This window comes from Pipra filicauda, unplaced genomic scaffold (genome assembly GCF_003945595.2).
Source record: "Pipra filicauda isolate LSUMZ 115617 unplaced genomic scaffold, ASM394559v2 scaffold101_size5749837_pilon, whole genome shotgun sequence".
In the NCBI taxonomy this organism is placed as follows: domain Eukaryota; kingdom Metazoa; phylum Chordata; class Aves; order Passeriformes; family Pipridae; genus Pipra; species Pipra filicauda.
The window spans coordinates 56834-73875 of NW_024103452.1; positions in this window are offsets into that span (position 1 = coordinate 56834).

Here is a 17042-nt window from a genome sequence, read left to right on the forward strand (position 1 = left end):
GTGTTGTGCTGAGATACCCCAGCTCTCAGGGAGGAGCTGGCAAAGCTTTACTCATAAGTGACCTGCCTCTGCTTGGGCAAAGGTGTTTAAAGACAGACCACCTTGGCAGCTCTCTTGGCAGCTGCTTTGACCGCTGAGGCTGACAAGTGTTGGGAAAGGTGTTCTCCTCACACAGTAGCCATCAGCTGTCTTTTCCCTCTGCCTGCTGTTTCAGAACTCCTTGTGGCAGCACAGAGAAAGGTTCTGATTCCAGTAAATGTCTTGATATGTTCTCCCACATTAGGGGTGGAGTTGATACCCTGAGGATTTGTGCTTACAGAACATACATCCTCTGATGACGGACGACAGCTTTTATCCATCAGTGGATATTCAACAATGATGAGTTGGCTAGGGGCAGGGTCAGGCTTCCCTCTGTCTGCCCCTCACCTTCCACGTCCAAAAGAGAGAGCATATTGGCCAATTGCACACGTGGTGCACTCCCCAGATTGACCTTCACGACCTCTTTTGTGTCTTTGATTAGAAAGCCAATAAGAGGGGAACCAGCCATTGCTTCCAGATCTCTCTCTCTCTTCCTCTCCCCTCTGTTTCTCCCTATCCATGCAGGGATTGATACACTCTCACATATAAGTGTAGACAGTATGGCTGGAGCGTGTTGGGAAGCAAGACTGGTATTTTCTCAGCATATGGGGATGTTGGGAGACCAACATTTTGGAAATTGGCATTACATCAGTGCCAATGTGCAAGAAAGAGGGCAGCCTCTAACTTGGTAGTGAAAGGACGTGCAAGACCTATATCCAGAGGTGAGGGCATACTGGGGGTGGCCATTTCTCTTAACACCAAGGGTTGAGCTAGAAGTATGGACGCTTTGTTTCCTGCTTTCCCCTACCATTGTGGGAGCTTACCCAGAGACATTATCAGGCAGAGGTGACCAGTGGTGGCTGACCTGAGCCTGGCTGGTTGTGTTCATCGGTGCAGTGCTGAAGGTGACTGAAACAATTACAGCTTTGTGCACGTTGCCCTTGAAATCCCCTTGTATTGGGGATTCTTCCTGCTGACTGACAGGGCTGTCGTGTGTGCACCTGCAATAGCAGCTGCAGTTCATGAAGGTGCGTGCACCAGGAAGTGTGTGTAGGGACTAGAGGCTGTGGGTGCAGTGGGGAATTGTGTCCGAGTTGTTGCCTTTCCCCGGTAACAAGCCATGCACTGAGCAGACCTCTGTGTTTTTGGTGAAATGGGTTAAGTGTAAGTGAATCTTTATGAAGCTGTGTGTGTTTTAATTTTATGTAGCTCACCTGTGGATGATTCCACCAGGAAACTGGTCCATGGCTGATCAGTGTGAGTCTTGGGTTGTCAGACACAAGAGACAACCAAATTTTCATTGGGGCTGGCTGCTCTGAAGACAAGGATAGGTGCTAGTTCCTGGCATAGAGCCTGGAAGCCCTGGAGCCAGAGTGTGTGTCCAACTGGGGGGTGTTTACCTCCTTTACCTGAGAAGACACTTCAGAGAAAGGAGGCTGCTATCACCTGTGCTTGAGGGAAGAGGAAACGTCCCAGCCCACATAATCTTGTCTTCCCTCCAGGTCATGCACCACAGCCTGATCAAGTTTTCCTGGCTCTACCATCCTGTAGCAGGAAAGTGATCCTGAATCAGTCATTTCAGATTGGACCCTTGCTCGCAGTGATGTGTGGCAGGACTGTCTGTGCGGGCTGTGTGAAGCATGAGCTACCTGCCTCAGGTGTTTGCTCTAGGGCGTGTTTATGTAGTTGAGGTGTTTGCAGGGGACCTGAGGTGGAGCATGCCAGAAAAGCCCATATTGTGCAAATGCAGGTGTCCTGGGGATGGCTGTTGCAGTGGGGTATGTGCTTTTCAAGGTGGGCTGTGAGTGCAGTTCTTGTGTCCTGGCCATTGCAGGCTTGACACGTATAGAAGTGAGGCAGTCTACAGGAATGGGGTGGGTGGGAGCTTTTGGGGCAAGAATCATGAGATGAACCATCTTCCTGGTGATTCCTGAAGCAGGAGAATGGCTGTTGAAGAATGCTAGACATAACTACCAAAAGGCACCAGTCTGATTGGGGTTGGGGAGGATGGGAATGGGATGGCATGACTTCGTATCTTGTGCTAAAGAAAAAGCTTCAAAGTAACACGGATACTCACTTATGCTGTTTTCCCCCCAGAGATGAGGATCTGACAAGGCCCACTCATTTTGTTGGCCATAGCAGCATGTTTATGCTGTGCCCTGCTGCTGGGACACGTGCAGACAGAGAAGTATTGCCAGGGCAGGAATACCAGTTCCGTGTATAAAAAGAACTGGGACAAAACCAGCTCAAGGTGATGGTCCCAATTTATCTTCCATACTTTCCCCCACCCCTCGGTTCCCTTCCTCCACTTCCCAAGATTGTACTTAATGGTAAGGCTCTTGGGTCTCTTGTGGGCTATTGCAAGAACCTCCTTTGTGGAGCTCACCTGATGTCACCCAGCACAGACAAACAGAACCTGGAGAGGTGGGCTGTGGGGTAACTGGTGGGCTGTGGCACCAGGAGATGACCCTGCTGCAGTAAGACTGAATTGTGCAGGTGTGATACCTACCCCTAAGACTTGAGAATTCCCTTCTGTTGACTGCAGACGTGGTCATCCTCTGCTCCACTGCTTGATGGGTGTTCCAGTGTCCAAGTGGAGCATCCAGATTACTATTTTTTTCCCACTTTTGAATAAGAACATCTTTACTGAACTCATGGCATAAACTCAATTGCTTTGTCACTAAGGCTTTTGGAATGTTTTTGCAAGCAAGGCTTTTGATAATTATCTGGTGTGTTTTTCAAAGCACAACTGTTTTGTTATCTGCCTTCTCTGAAAATGGAGTCCAATTCTGTCCGGCAATCAGGATGAATTTTTACAGCTGCCAAAACAGAACTGCTTTGACACCCTTTCTGGCTTAAACTAGGGGAGAGGATTGGTTTAAAACAGGCAGGAGAAGGTGCTTTATGGAGAGGGCAGGCTGTGGGTGAGTTGCAGCAGAATGCTGCTTGTGTGTTTGCACTAGTGCAGGTAAGCATGGTCTGAAAATTAGCTGCCTAACCTGAGATGCTGTTAACTTATTATTTATGTCTTTACTTATTTAAGAACAGGCTGGGCATATGAAAGACATCAAATTCTCCGGCACAGGTCAGATGCTTGGAAAAATGCATTTCTGGGATTTTGCAGCCAAAAGATTTAGTGGCAGTAGAAAGCTTAAGTATGTAGAGTGGGAATATTTACAACTCTGCTATCAAAGATAAAAATGTACAAAAGCAATTAATTCTATCTTCCAGGGCCCTCCCAAGTAGTCCTGTCTTGCAGTCCTCCCCCAATACATCTCCCACCGAGTCCCAGTGAATGACTGGGGAGTCAGATACTCCTGGATAAGATATGTTAAGTTCCAAAAAAGTTCATTACTGAGGTGTTGGAGTTTTTCGGGGGTTCAACCCCATCTCCCTGAAGTCCCTCAGTGCCATATGACTGGTTTGCACTCTGAGCAGTTGGCACTAGGCTTCCTCCCAGGTCCAAGGTCTGTGCCAAACTGGTATTAATTTGTTGCTTCTTCCATACTATATATTTTATTATATGTAGCAATAGAAGCATTGAAAGGTGGAGTTTTGTGAATGTGGTTTCCCAGTGATGAAGCCAGTAAAACCAGCTTTGTGTTTAAGGATTTGTCTCCTTAGAGGGATTTGATTACCGTGCTGAAATATTTTGATTAAACAATGCAAAACTAGCTGTGGCAGGCTACATGCTTGCTTTTGGCATGTGTGCTTAGGCAAGAGTCACACCTGTGGTCCTTTGAGAGACAAAAGAGGTGAGGCCAATGTTTTCTGAGGACCAATGTGTCCCACAAGTTTTGGTCACAGGTAGTGGAGAGGCTGATGATGAGGAGCTGTGAGAGTTGGATTCCAGAATACCAGATTGCTTACCTGGTTCTGCAGCTGAATCTTTACCCGCTGTTTTCACCTGCAAAATTGTACAGCCAATTTGATACTGTAAACATGATGCACAGGAGCAGAACAAGGCAGGTGCTTTGTGTGTCCTTCACCCTGGGCTTGTCCCCTGAGGTGCACTTGCAGGATGATGGAGGACCACTGGAGTAGGAAAGTGTGTTAGGGGTCTCTTGTCTGGTTATGGGGACAGTCTTGTCTGGTTATGTCTGTCTTCACCTCTTCCCACTAAGGAGATGAAAGGATTTTTTGGACATGGTGAGTGAGAGAGGACTTAAAGAAATTGTTTTGTCACTCTCAATGAACTTCTAAAACATTCTGTGGTAAACAGCTTCACAGATCTCTTAAATGCAAAAAACTAACTCAGAATTTATTTTGAACTTTCTAGGGCATTTCTGTAAAAATAAATACATAAGTTAATGACTCATTGTTTTTACAGTTGTAATTTTGGCCCTTCTCAACTGCTAGTAGACTTTCAAAGCAAAAATGCTGACCCTCTGCCTTAGCATCTCGTTAGTTTTCTGGGCTTGACATAACCTTATGTTCCTTGTGCTAATCTTCATATCCTCTAGAGGGAGAAGTTAAGTTCTTCCTCAGACTATGTTGGAAAGTGTTAAGGCTCCCTTAGTATGTGAAAAGTGCTATTGATGTTTCAATTCTCTACATAACTTTCTATAAATTTTGATGGATCTGTACATGCACTTAAAACTTTTTTTTTTTCTCTTGAATCTGTAGTTCTTGGACAAAGTTTTATAGTTTGAGGTCATAGGGGCATAATTTGTTCTGGGCCAGGCCGGGCCTGCAGCAGTGGTATTAATGCTGGGTTTTGGAAGAGGTTCTAGATGGCACTTGACAAACATGGAGGAGACTTCTTTCCCCCTGTACATATGAAGGGTCATGGTGAGAATCTAAAAAATGCTAAGGGTGTCATTCTTCAGCTGTCCAAATTCATGAGCATAAACACCTATCCTTTATATAATGCAATATTTAGCATTGTTTTGCCACAATCATTTGCCCTAAAAACAGTTTGAGTTGCTCTTCCCCCCCACTCCTCATAGTTGTTTATTTTCAAAGAATTGACATAAGAACAAACTTGGCCCTTCTTCCTGACATGCAACAACCTGCCTCCAACCTCTGCAGCCTGTGTGGAACTGCAAGCTCCCCTAAGACACGATGTGAATGCTAGATCTAGCCTACAGTAGTAGGTTCAAGGCTATCTCTCTAATCTAGCCCAGAGATCCATGTCTGCTTTGGAGCTTGCAAAGCCCACGAGGCTGGGACTTGCAGTTGGCAGGTATTGCTTGGGATTTTGTGTGTTTATAGTTTGCTTTTTTTTTTTCTTAAAAAAAAAACAAACAGCAGGCTGTGGTTCCAGCAGGTTGCTGCAGAGCGGTACTGGGTTAAGGGCTGGCATGAAGGCCAGTGATGGGGACATGAAAGTTTGATCTTCTGGAGATCCAGAGCGTTTAACTGGCATTCCTGCTCTTAAGCATTCTTTTAATCCCTTTGCCTAATCTGAAGCCTGACGTGAGCCCTGTGCTCTGGGATTTCGTCCCACTCCCAGACTCAGCCAAGGCTGCTTCTCTGTAGCTGACTGCAGCCCCCCACACATCAGGGCCTGAGGGCAGATCTAATGCCTCCAGCCCTGAGTGCTAGCCCCAGCTCCAACTCTAGCCTTACCCTGAAACAGGAAAGTCCTGTATTCCCCAGACATCATTCTGGGATGTATGATCAGCACCAGCTGTCATCCCAATCTGCTGGCACCTAAACAAGCAAGAAACAAAGCTGGTTCTGCAGCCCCTTCACTCTATAATCTAAACTCATAATCAGATGGAGCCAGCAGCTTGCCAAGCTGGTACTGTCCAGAATCAGCCTAGCTTGGTGATACTTCCAGGATCCAGAATTGAAATTATCTGTGCATTCCTCTCTGTCTTTAGCCCTGGCTGTGGGTTGCCTGAAACCCACATCCTGGATGGGACTCAGGATGGGCAACTCTGTAAAGTCTGAGTGGATTTTTGTACTATTAAAAAAGATGCTGAATTCTGAGCAGGGAGACATTGCAGGTCTACCACCAGCACTTTGGTTAGGGATGTGGACAGCAGGTCTGAAAAAGTGTGATATCTTTCTGGATTCTTCACTGTGCAGATTGATGTTTGTACAGTATGTAAGTTAAGGTCATCATGTTGGTAAGATTGCTGTTAACCTACAAATAGTCAAAGCAGGTTGGAGTCAAGGTTTGGAGAGGTAGGGCTGGGTAAGCAGGCTTCTCAGTAAGGCTTCTCCTTCCTAGATCTAGTAAGGATTGAGTGTCGAGTTGAGGTCAGATGTGTTGAGTTGTTTGGCATAAGGTTTACTCTGAGGTGGTAAGAGGACCAGTTTTTGTCCACATACCAGAGTTTGATTTGGGATGCACAGAGCCCGGAGAACTGTGAGTTGGCAGGATGAGATGAAGGCTAGTGCTGGGGAGCAGAGGGCTTGCTGGTTGTTGCTGTTTAAAAGAATGTATTCTTGATATAAAGTGTTGCTTTTTATGCTCTTATAGTTTTGGTTAGAGAAGAAACTTGAGGAATTGTTTGTCCTCTGTCCTTGTCAGGTTTCTCATTCTGTGGTCCTCGTAAAGGCATGAGCCTGTGGAGAGTTAAGTGTGCATATGTTGCAGAGCATTGCGTCTCTTTGGGCTATGAACAGGCCTTTTTGTGGACGTAAGAACTACCACTGAAGTAGACCTCAGGTCTGACAGATACTTGGGCCCTAAAGGAAATGTAAGGAGGTAGTACTATACTGTGTGAAACAACTTGCTTTATACAACTTACTTTGCTCTAATAGTGATGGATACAGGAAATAGTTGGTCTTTTGGTGGTAGCGCAAGTGATGGAGCAGCAGGCTGGGTAGCCAAAGCTAGAGGGGAAAGAGCAGTTAAGGAAGAGGAGAAGGGGTTGCCACTTTGTTGTTCTCCAGCTCCTTTTGCACCATTACTTGTTCTGGATGTTGTCACTGATACATCCACCATGATCTGAGTGCTTTCCAGTCCACCTGCCTTATTGGTCCAAGCTGACTTCAACTCCTCATGTTTACCATGGACTATACACCAGCTACATTTGGGGAAAAGCAAAGAAACAGCAGGGAGAGCTGGGGACTCTTTTTGGGGCAGTTTTGACTTGTTTGAAAAGCCACTCCCTGTGGGAATATGTGGTTGAGGTGGCAGATTTACAGTGACTTGCCTCCATGACATCAGGCACATTGGTGCAGCACAGGGTATGATTCATTATTAGGGATATGTAGGGACCAGACCAAGGGCTCAATCCTGCTAAAGGCTCAACTTCTGGTGCAACTGATGGGAGTTGAACTTTAAGGCTGGTTTCAGATGGGGCTGAGGAGTTTTCAGCTGAAGAAGACACAGGGTTTCTTGGCCATGTCATGTTTTTGGTGTTTTGGCACATTAGTGTTGGTGCAGCAGAAGAAAATGAGTGGTTCCTTCAAAGTTGTTTTTAAAGCATTTAAAAGGACAGTTCCAAGCAGTCAGTTGTGTGCTTTTTTCTTTTTCCTGAGCTTCTAAGAATTACTACTTATATCCCTGAAAAAATTGAAAAATAACAAAATACCCTATTTGTAATGATCTCTTTTCAGCCATCCAAAGTGATTGCATTAAGATGTAATTCAACATTATACACATGATAGGTGGTGGAGAGAAAACCAGTCCTGCTCTTTTCCCAAAGTTGAACAAGCTCCAGCCTGCTATGGAAGTTGTTTATTTATTTGAGAGTGAAAAAAGAAAGACAAAATTTGTTATTGCGTAAAGGAGTCAAAAACCAATTTGAACTTGCCTTCAGCATTGACTTTCCAAGTACTTAAATATAAAACTTTCCCAAGATCCTGGTAAGTCCCTGTCAAACATGTTTTATGGACTATTTCCTCTCCCACAGGTGAACTAGGAACACTTTCTTGTAAATTTTTCATTTGGAGAAACCAATAACAATGCCCAGAGATGCTACTGCAAAGAGATTTCCACTTCAGCAAACAGAAATGAGATGTAGGCTTTCTGTGACCAGCCAGGCCCTTTTATGGGAAACCCATCAATTACACTAAGTACCCTGTGGCTGCCTATGGGTTTTGCTGTGCAGAATTAAAGGATTACAGTTTGTATGGGATTAACAATGTTGGTGCTGTTTCCATTGCTCAGTGTATTATTCTGGAAGATGTTTAATGAGTACAACTTATTGACAATCAGTGAGGCTGGATGATGCAGTGGTCTGGCTGGGATGGTGAAGTGTTGGAAATGGGAGCTGAGAGTAATGAAATCAGTTTGGTGGCGAGGCTTAAACGAAAATGAAGTGTGTTTTGATCAAGTCTTGAAGGTAGCTGTTATGGGTAGAGCAGTGCTCTTACACCTTAGGGTGTAAGAGCACCTTCAGACTTGATCCAGCTCTTTGCTGGTGCTTTTTGCTACCTCATAGTTACATTAGCCAGGGCCATGAAGAGATGTAAGCTCCCAGATCAACACAGCGGCTCTTGGAAAAGCCTCCAGTAGGTGATCTCTTCTAAGAGTTTGCTTTTTACACCGGCAAAAGACACAAATATTCATGTGGGAAGGAAAGCATGACAAAACTGTAGCTTGTTAGGAGTGGTTTTACTTCCAGGATGGTTGTAGCCTCGCATCTCTGAGTGACTCCCAGGCTGTTGGATTTGGTAGCGTTCACCAAAGTGCACAAGACAAGGTGATTGAACTTCTTGTGCTTTAGAGATGAGGCTGTGATGTCCAGCCATCTTGTATTCCAGATGGGCAGTTTGGTTGGGGACTGTAGTACCATGTAGATAAGTCTAAGAGAAAGGGCTGCAGAGCTCTTTCAGCTTTTCTCAATGGGAAGACCAAAAACCTGAATGAAGCAAATGGCTCAATGAGCATGGGTGAGCAGCTACACGGTTCAGGCCTACTAGGGAGTTTTTTTACAGACTATTTACAGGCCAGTTTAGCAGTTGTCAGCATTTGTGGGAGAGATGAGTGTAAAGGAGTGGTTTAAAGGAGGATGGACGTCTAGAGTGACACCTGGAATTCCTCTCATTTGTAAGAGGAGGATGAGCAACCTTTGTGGGCAGGAGATGGACAGCAGGGGATGTAGTGTGTCCATTTCAAAAGAAGGATTCCTCCACATCCCTCTTGCAAGTTACAGTGAAACCATTCCAAATGCTACGGGCCAAATTTTATTCTCAGTTACACCCATGCAACCTTACTGAAGTCAGCAATTGTCTGTTTTGCAACCATTGCCTGATGCAATAACTTGAGGGTTACATATCTTACGGATTCGAGATGTGCTTGCATTCCCAGCGTTGTGGCAGCGAATAACGCTGGACATGAAATTGCTGTTGCCTGAGTAATTGCTGAAGAATAACTGAGGTCAGTAGTGTTGCATGGTTGTAACTAACTGCACAGAGCCAGGAACACTCGTGTAGTATCTGGGAGTTCATTGGGACGCAGGAGAGTCCGACCCATCTCTCCTTCCAGCTGGAATGCCACTTTCCCACATCAGGCACTCCCTTCAGTAATTATACCCTTTTTAGACTCACCCTTTAGCAATTACTTGCCTAAGCCCTGCCTCAAACTGACATCATTGGAAAGTCCAATAAAAATACGGCAAGCTTTCAAACCATCTCAGGAAAGCAGAATGCTGTATTATTAACAGTATTTCAGTGTAGCTGTTTTGAGATGATTTTCCTGACCTTATCTCTTAACAGGAAGAGTTTGAGTTCCCTCACAGCAAACAGCCTCAAGGGTCAGCAAAGTCCCTGTCTCATCTTCAGCGACGTACTGGCCTGAAAGGGCTCCATATCAGTTCCTTTCTTTTTCTTCTTTTTAAGTCATCTTCATGGTACTGAACCCCTTCTTCTGGAAGACCCAATCTTAAGCTTCTAAGACCTCAAAATATTGACCTAAGTCAGTCGTTGTCTTGGTTCTTGTTTTTCAAAGTATTTTTAAGTTCCTCTTCCTTTCTGTTTTTTTAAATTTTATTTTCAAATTGACCACTTCTTTGAAAACATAAAGGCGTATTCAGGACTTGCACTTGCTCTGGGAGAGAGGAAGGCAACAGTAGCTTGCTTTACTTTTTAAATGAATTTTTTTTTGGAGGGAGGGGGTAATAAAACTTCAAATTACTCCATGAATTGGACCCTCTATAAGGACATAAGAAGTTATCACTATTTGTGTTACAGGTAAAGCTGAAAAGTTGAACCTGAATCAGAACAAATAGTTGAGAGTTTTGAGGTTTTTTTCCATTATTTTCCTGCCTGAACTGGCATACAGCTCATCCTAATGACATCAGATTTTTGGGGGGGTTGGTTTCTTTAATTCTTGGTTTGCATGGGAACAGTACGCTAGAAAAGAATTTTCCAAACAAATAACAAGAAAGGAAACTATGTGCAGAAAAAATCATGGAAGCTAATTGGAAATTTTGCAGGGAACGATTCGTGCTCTGTAACACCTGATGATGGAAGCATGAGGCTTTGCAATTGTAAACAGATTTTCTTTCCATCCTGCTTGGCAATCATCTTCATTTTTCGGGTGTAACCCTTTCATGTACGCAGCTGCACTCCCCATTCCCACAGCTAGGCATGCTGGGTAAACCTTTTGATCTCACCTTCTAGCCTTTGCTTGCTTGCATTGTGTTTATTACAACTTTTTCAACTCCTCCGGACCAGGGCGTGATGGATGATCCTGGAGGATCTGCCCTCTAGATCTCTGTGATTGTACTGAGTTGATGGTTTCTCCCTGACAGGTGCAGGCATGTTGATTTAAAACCAAAACAAAACAAAAATCCTTTTAGTAAAGCGAAACCTACTTGGTGTTAACTCCTTCCTCTGCTTTGTACTCAGGGCAGGAGAGCGGAGGCTTTACTTGGCTTCCATTTCTGCCTCTGACACCATCATGTCTTTGAATTGCAAATGCCTTACCTTGTATTGGCTCCTGTCATTTGGTACCAGCAATGGCTGTTCCTCCAGAAGTAGGATGCACCAACCCCTAAGAGCACTCTAGCTCTTAGCAATATGCTTTTACCTTTCCTTTGTTCTCTGTGTGTTGTTTTGACTTGGTTTTCTGTGGTACTGACCCACTGGCCATGGAAGTCGAGGGGCTTCTCCCAAAGCTTACAGCAGGCTCTGGGGAGTTGTCAGATCAATTCCTATACCCATGCACAGTGAAAGCCCCTGTTAACATATATCTCCATGCCGTGCCCTGGTTAATGCTACACTGTTCAAAAAGATACTGCTTGTCTTCCCAGCAGCTCCCATGCCCCTGAACTACTGTGGTATTTGCAGTTGTTGGGCATGTTTACAAAACACCATAAGTAAAAACAACTGTTGGACTTTTTCTTTTCCGCCTTTGATTTAAATAGTTTAAAAACTAGTTATGGACGTCAGGGCTCTTTGCAAATCATTACTGTGTCTTATTGCTTGTTCGGAGGTTGTAGCATCACTGTGATCAGCATGAGCAGATGCTTCTGAAAGATGTGAAATGCCTCCATTCCCTGTATTTGGTGTTAAAGAAACCTTTTGACTTCTGAAGTGCTACACATGTACTCTTATCAGGTCCAGGGAAATGCAAGAATAGTGGCACACAGGATACTTTGATATCAGGGAAACCCAGGCACCTTTCACATTAGCTCTGTACAGGTGTATTGACAAAACTTTAGTTGTCTGTTGTAAGAGAATATGAAGCCAATTGTCTTTATATGTAATTTGTGAAGCAATATCAAAAAGCACATTTAAAAAAAATAATATATTTTCTTCAATGTTTATGCAACTTGGAGTGAGGTGCTTTTTGTATTTTTAGGTGTGCATGCATCACTTCAAGCTGATCCTTTCAAAGGCTATATTGTGGATTTTTCTTTAATAATGGAGGAGAAAAACAAATCATGTCCCCAGTCCACCATTTGATGCCTGAGGAGTTTGGATTGAATTGTACATTGAAAGAACATGATATACAAAGCACATGCATCAACTCAGCTACTTTTTAATCTGTTCCTTGATTTGTCCGCACTCAGCAGCTTTTTTTTTGGCTGCAAGAGAAAGCCAGTGCAGTGCTTCAGGCAAAGGCGTCACCCAAGCTACCTTAGTTGATGAAACTAAAGTTGCTTTCTGAGCGTTACTGTCCTGTACATTGTTGGATGAGCTGGCTCTGCATCTGTGGCCAATTTGGATGTCTGCAAGTGATTTACTGTGCTCTGAAATGCAGCTGCTTCATGTACAGCATCTGATCTGGGACCACCACTGGGAGCCGTCCTTGCTGAAAGTGAGAGAGAGATTAAAGCCAGCTGAAGAAAAAAGGAGTTATTCTTATGGTCCCTCAAGATATTTTTTTTCCATTCATTCTTTTCATAAAAGATGGAAAACGCTAATTCCCCAACTGATCTGAGCTCCAGTTTTTACTGGTGGTTTCTTCTTGATAGTAAGTTATTGGGAGAGGGCAGGAAGACTCACAGAGCCTGTGCAGGGGATTTCAAAATAGGAGTTAAAACAAAACAAAATGTTTTTGTAAGTGTTCAGGCCTGAAGAATTAGCAGGGGAAGTTCATTGATGATTTGAAGACAGCAGTCCTTCAAGGTCTTGTGAATGGGTGAAACCCCACAGGGACAAGCTGAGAAATGGTGATATTACAGCAGGGATCCCATCTCATTTTTCTCTTATTTTCTCATAGTTATCTGAGATATACTGACTACCTATCAGAAAGGTTTACTGTCATCATGTTTGTTGGCAGCAGGAGGTGTGTCATGTAGGTACAAGTGAAAACATTTGGCATGAATATTACCAATATTCCCTGAAGTGTTACTTAGCTAATGCTTGGATAGCAGTACTTGATACAGTCTACAACTTGTGTTGCAGGAAAAAGTATGGCCCGTCAAGTAGGAGTATGGGAATTAATACAGGGATTAATACAAATTTTCCTTACACAGACCTTGTGCTGATTTGCGATTAGGTATGAAATTACTGTCATCAAAGAGGTTCATCAGAAAAAAGTCAATACAAAATGAGGTCAGAAAATATCATGTTTCTTACTTTTCATGAAAACAGATGGTATTTTCCCAACTTTTGAGTCACTGTAAGAAAAAACTGCAACAATTATTTTTCATCTCTTTCAGTGAAAATTGTTCCATGCAAAAATGTGCCATAAATGTTCTTCTTCCAACCACAATTTATTAATGAAACCTCATGTGTCTACTATGTAGGGCATATCCAGCTTTGACTATTTAGACAATTAAAAAAAAATCCCTTTTGATATTTATTCTGGCTGAGAAGTGAAGATAATATAAATAATGTTAACGTATTTACAAAATTGAACAGTGCTGGCACAAATATGGAAGCATCCTATGAGAGAAAAACACACGCAAATGTGTAGCACTTAGCATGACAGTCTTAACATTTTTGAAAGAAAGTAACAGATATATTTCCTAGTTATTTCCATTCCAAATTAGTGCATGAAGAGCTGTCCCACAATAATATTTCCAACCTGATAATGACTCTGTGGGCATGCACTTAAGGTTGAGATGTGTGTTTGCAAACTCTGAGTAGGGGAGAGGAGCGTGCATGGAGTGAGCCTATCTCTTGAATATTTCTTGGGCATCAGTGTGTATCTGACCTTTCCTAAATCTGAAGAACTTTCCATGCCAGAAGAGCCTGTATTCCACACATGGACATTGTGCAGCCACTAAGAAGGACATTCCTCAAGCAAGCATGGAAGTGAATTTCATCTGTGGTTCTGTGTCTGGTACCCCTTTGTGGCTGCTGTTAGGGGTTGAACAACAGGTTGGCCTGAAGGCTGAATGTCTCCAAGATCAAGAAAGGTCAGGTTTCTGCTGGAAGAGGCTATGCTGCAGAATGCCTGGTACCTCTCTGCTTGGTTGGTTAGTTGCTAGCTCTCTGGGGAAGGGGTGGGACTGTGAAATCAGTTAATACTGACAATGAATGATTGGACCGAACTTCATTTCAGTCACAGGGAAGCAATGCTCACCAGTGGCAAATGCAGAACCAGCAAATGTGTCAGACACTCAAACAACTGGTCTGCTGGGAGAATTAAGCCTCCAGGAGCAACACGATGACTTCTGTGGAAAGCCTCACTGAACTGGGAGATGATGTGCATTTGCGATGCTGAAGTCAGCATTCGGGTGGAGTATAAATCCTAATTTTTATAGATACTCTGGTGGATTTGTTGTCCCATGTGTCCATTACACCCATAAATACCTGCATGGTGTAATTACTGGAAGAGCAAAGTCAGTTAAAGGGAAAGTTATAGAAAGTTATAGTAAAACAAGAAGCTTTCACCAATTGCTATGAGAGATGTCATCCCTGGGGTAAAGCAAAGTGAATGCAGAAGCACGGCCATGGAGGGAAGTTATCAGCAGTGTCTCACCTCAGCCTGTGCTGTTCAATGTATCTGTAAATGGCCAGGGAGAGGGCAAGCAGTGAGGTGAGAAAACCTGGGGACCATTATAATAGATAGACAGACAGACAGACAGCTAGTTAGCTAGCTGCTGGAGGCTGCCAACAATGCCTATGATAGTAAGGAGAAAGGGGGACATGTTCCTGTAGCTCACTGCTGCCTGTGTTCTTTCATGAGGCTCTGGGTAACCACAGCAGTTGGTTTTGCTCTGTATCGCTGGTAAGAGCATAGCAGACAGGAAGAGCAAGAACTGCAGGACTTGTTCCTTCATTTATAAATTTCATAGTACTATTTCTTGCATTGTAGAGAGGTTTAAGAAATTTTGGGGGCCCCTTGGGCTGTAGGAGCCTGTTTGCAGAAGAGGACAGATGCTTAATAAGTGTGTGATAAGCAAAAATTGGTGGGGGGAAGAAGTGTTATCACTACCCCATACTGCTATGCGAGATCCTACTGTGATTTATCTGGGGCTGGATGGGAGCTGGGCACGCAGAGTGCCTCAGGGAGGAATTGCTCAGCATCTTCCCCAGCCAGAGAAGAAGGCTTTCAAGTAAGAAAGTGGATGAAATAAATAATTAAATCCAGGAGGCTCAAGCATCTGCTGGAAACTGCTTCTTGCCTCTTTGCTCCGCAGGAAAAAGGAGGTAAGAGGTAAGAGTAGGACTAGGCTCATAGAGGCAGCATCCTGAAGGATCGTTTTTACACAAAACTGCGGGTGTGGGTCACAGTCATGGGCCTTGCAACAGAAAGGACTGGACTCTTCTGACATCACCAGGAGACACCATTCTTCCTCATTCATTCCTGAGATGGAAGATAGTACTGCTTTTATTTGGGCCAGCCAAGAGTGTAGCAGGCCAGGACTGGTTGTAAAAGGATGTGTTCATCCATACAGAAATGTAACATACTAGTGAAAATAATTTTGTAACAGAAATTTATCTGGGCAGCTTAGTAACAAAAATCTTACTGGGCATTGCAGTGATGGTGTGGGTTTTTCTCCTTCCCCCTTTTACCTGCTGTGTCACTCGTAATCTCTGCAGGCAAGGGACAATGTTGTGATCTGTCTGCGACATAAAAGATGTTATTCAGTGCTCATTATCAGTATTGTTTGCTTGGATTATATTGTCTTTTAAGGTTGAATACACAGTGTATTAAAAAGCACACAGTAATAAAAAGTAACAAATAGTGGAACTACAAATATATTTTGGCCCACTCCTCAGCTGCTGTAAATTATGCTGTATGCGCTGAAAGCTCCTGATAAAGTACAGCCTTGTTACATGGCATAGTAAAATGTATGTTTAAACAGGTTTAGGAAGAGACATTTATAAAACTAAGACCATGTGACAGGCCATTCGATAAAGTGGCTTAAAATAAAAAGCTTTCAACAGAGGTATTCAGCAGGATGGGTTTATGAGCTCTGTGCTGCAAAACAGCAAGTCTTGCAGCCTTCCTCCCCATGGGTCCCTGGGGCTGTCTGCAGAGCAGGTCTCCAAATTTTTGGGGGCTAGAGCACAGTCAGAAGTAAGCCAGGACTAAAACCAGAGCTTGTCTGAGAACCATGTTAATAAAGGATGATATTTGCTATTGGCAGGAGGAAGCAACACTTCATGTCATTAAATACTACACACCAACCGAGTTGCTTCACGTAGCACACCTTGACATTGGTTACAGGGCATGAATTGGACCGTAAGTCCTTCCCTGAGCTTCTTACCTTTTTTATTTGACCTGGTATGCTAATGAAAGCCCTGGCCCAGCTCTTTCATCTTGTCCCAGGTTTTCCTTTGTTGATGTGGAAAAGGAGCGAGGGAGGGGGCCTGGACTGGAGAATAAGAGATAAAGGGAGTTTGTTTTCGGCTGAGTCAGAGGACAGTCAGATGAAGAGTTTTCTTTGTAACTTAATAGCTGCATTAATCACTAGGACTGCAGCTACTCCCACTGATGGCCAGAAAAGGGCCTCGGTTTCTTACAACTTTGCTGATACCAAATGAGTTCTCTGCAAAAGCGCTCTCCTAGCAAGTGCAATTAGAATGCTTTAATAGGCATGCAGGATGTGGAAAGATTTTTAATTATCTTGCATTAAACAGCATAACCTCAGCAGGAACAATCTTTTTATGTATTTTTAGATTAAATGAAATTATTCAGTATAGTAATAATGTAATCAGAGCATCCCTGGGCAACTGACTAAGAGTGGCTGTTTCTTTAAAGGAAATAAGGTCTGGACTTGGCAGTGTTAGTGTTCATTGTTGGACTTGATGATCTAAGAGGTCTTTTACAAGCTAAATGTTTCTGTCATTCTATGATAATGCTAATGCCTTATCACATTTCATATACTAACATAGAGTTTAGTGAGAAGCAGTCAGTTTAGTATGGCCTGGATGAAATAATGGGTTGAATTTACAGAAGCCTTTGTGTATAGTTAAACACAAATGTGTCAGAGTAATGTAAATTTCTCCCTGTTTTCCTTTAAAGAAGGGAGAGGTAAGATTTCCTTGAGGAACAGTTTAACCCAGAGGAAGGAAGTTCAGCACTTTACTCACTGGGCTTTGGCAGGTGCCTGTCACTGAAGACTTTTGGGCTCCTAACATTCAGCTGGATCCGTATCCCTTGGTGCTGAGCAAAGCTTTTCTAAAGTAGCTACCTGAGTAACTATAAATCC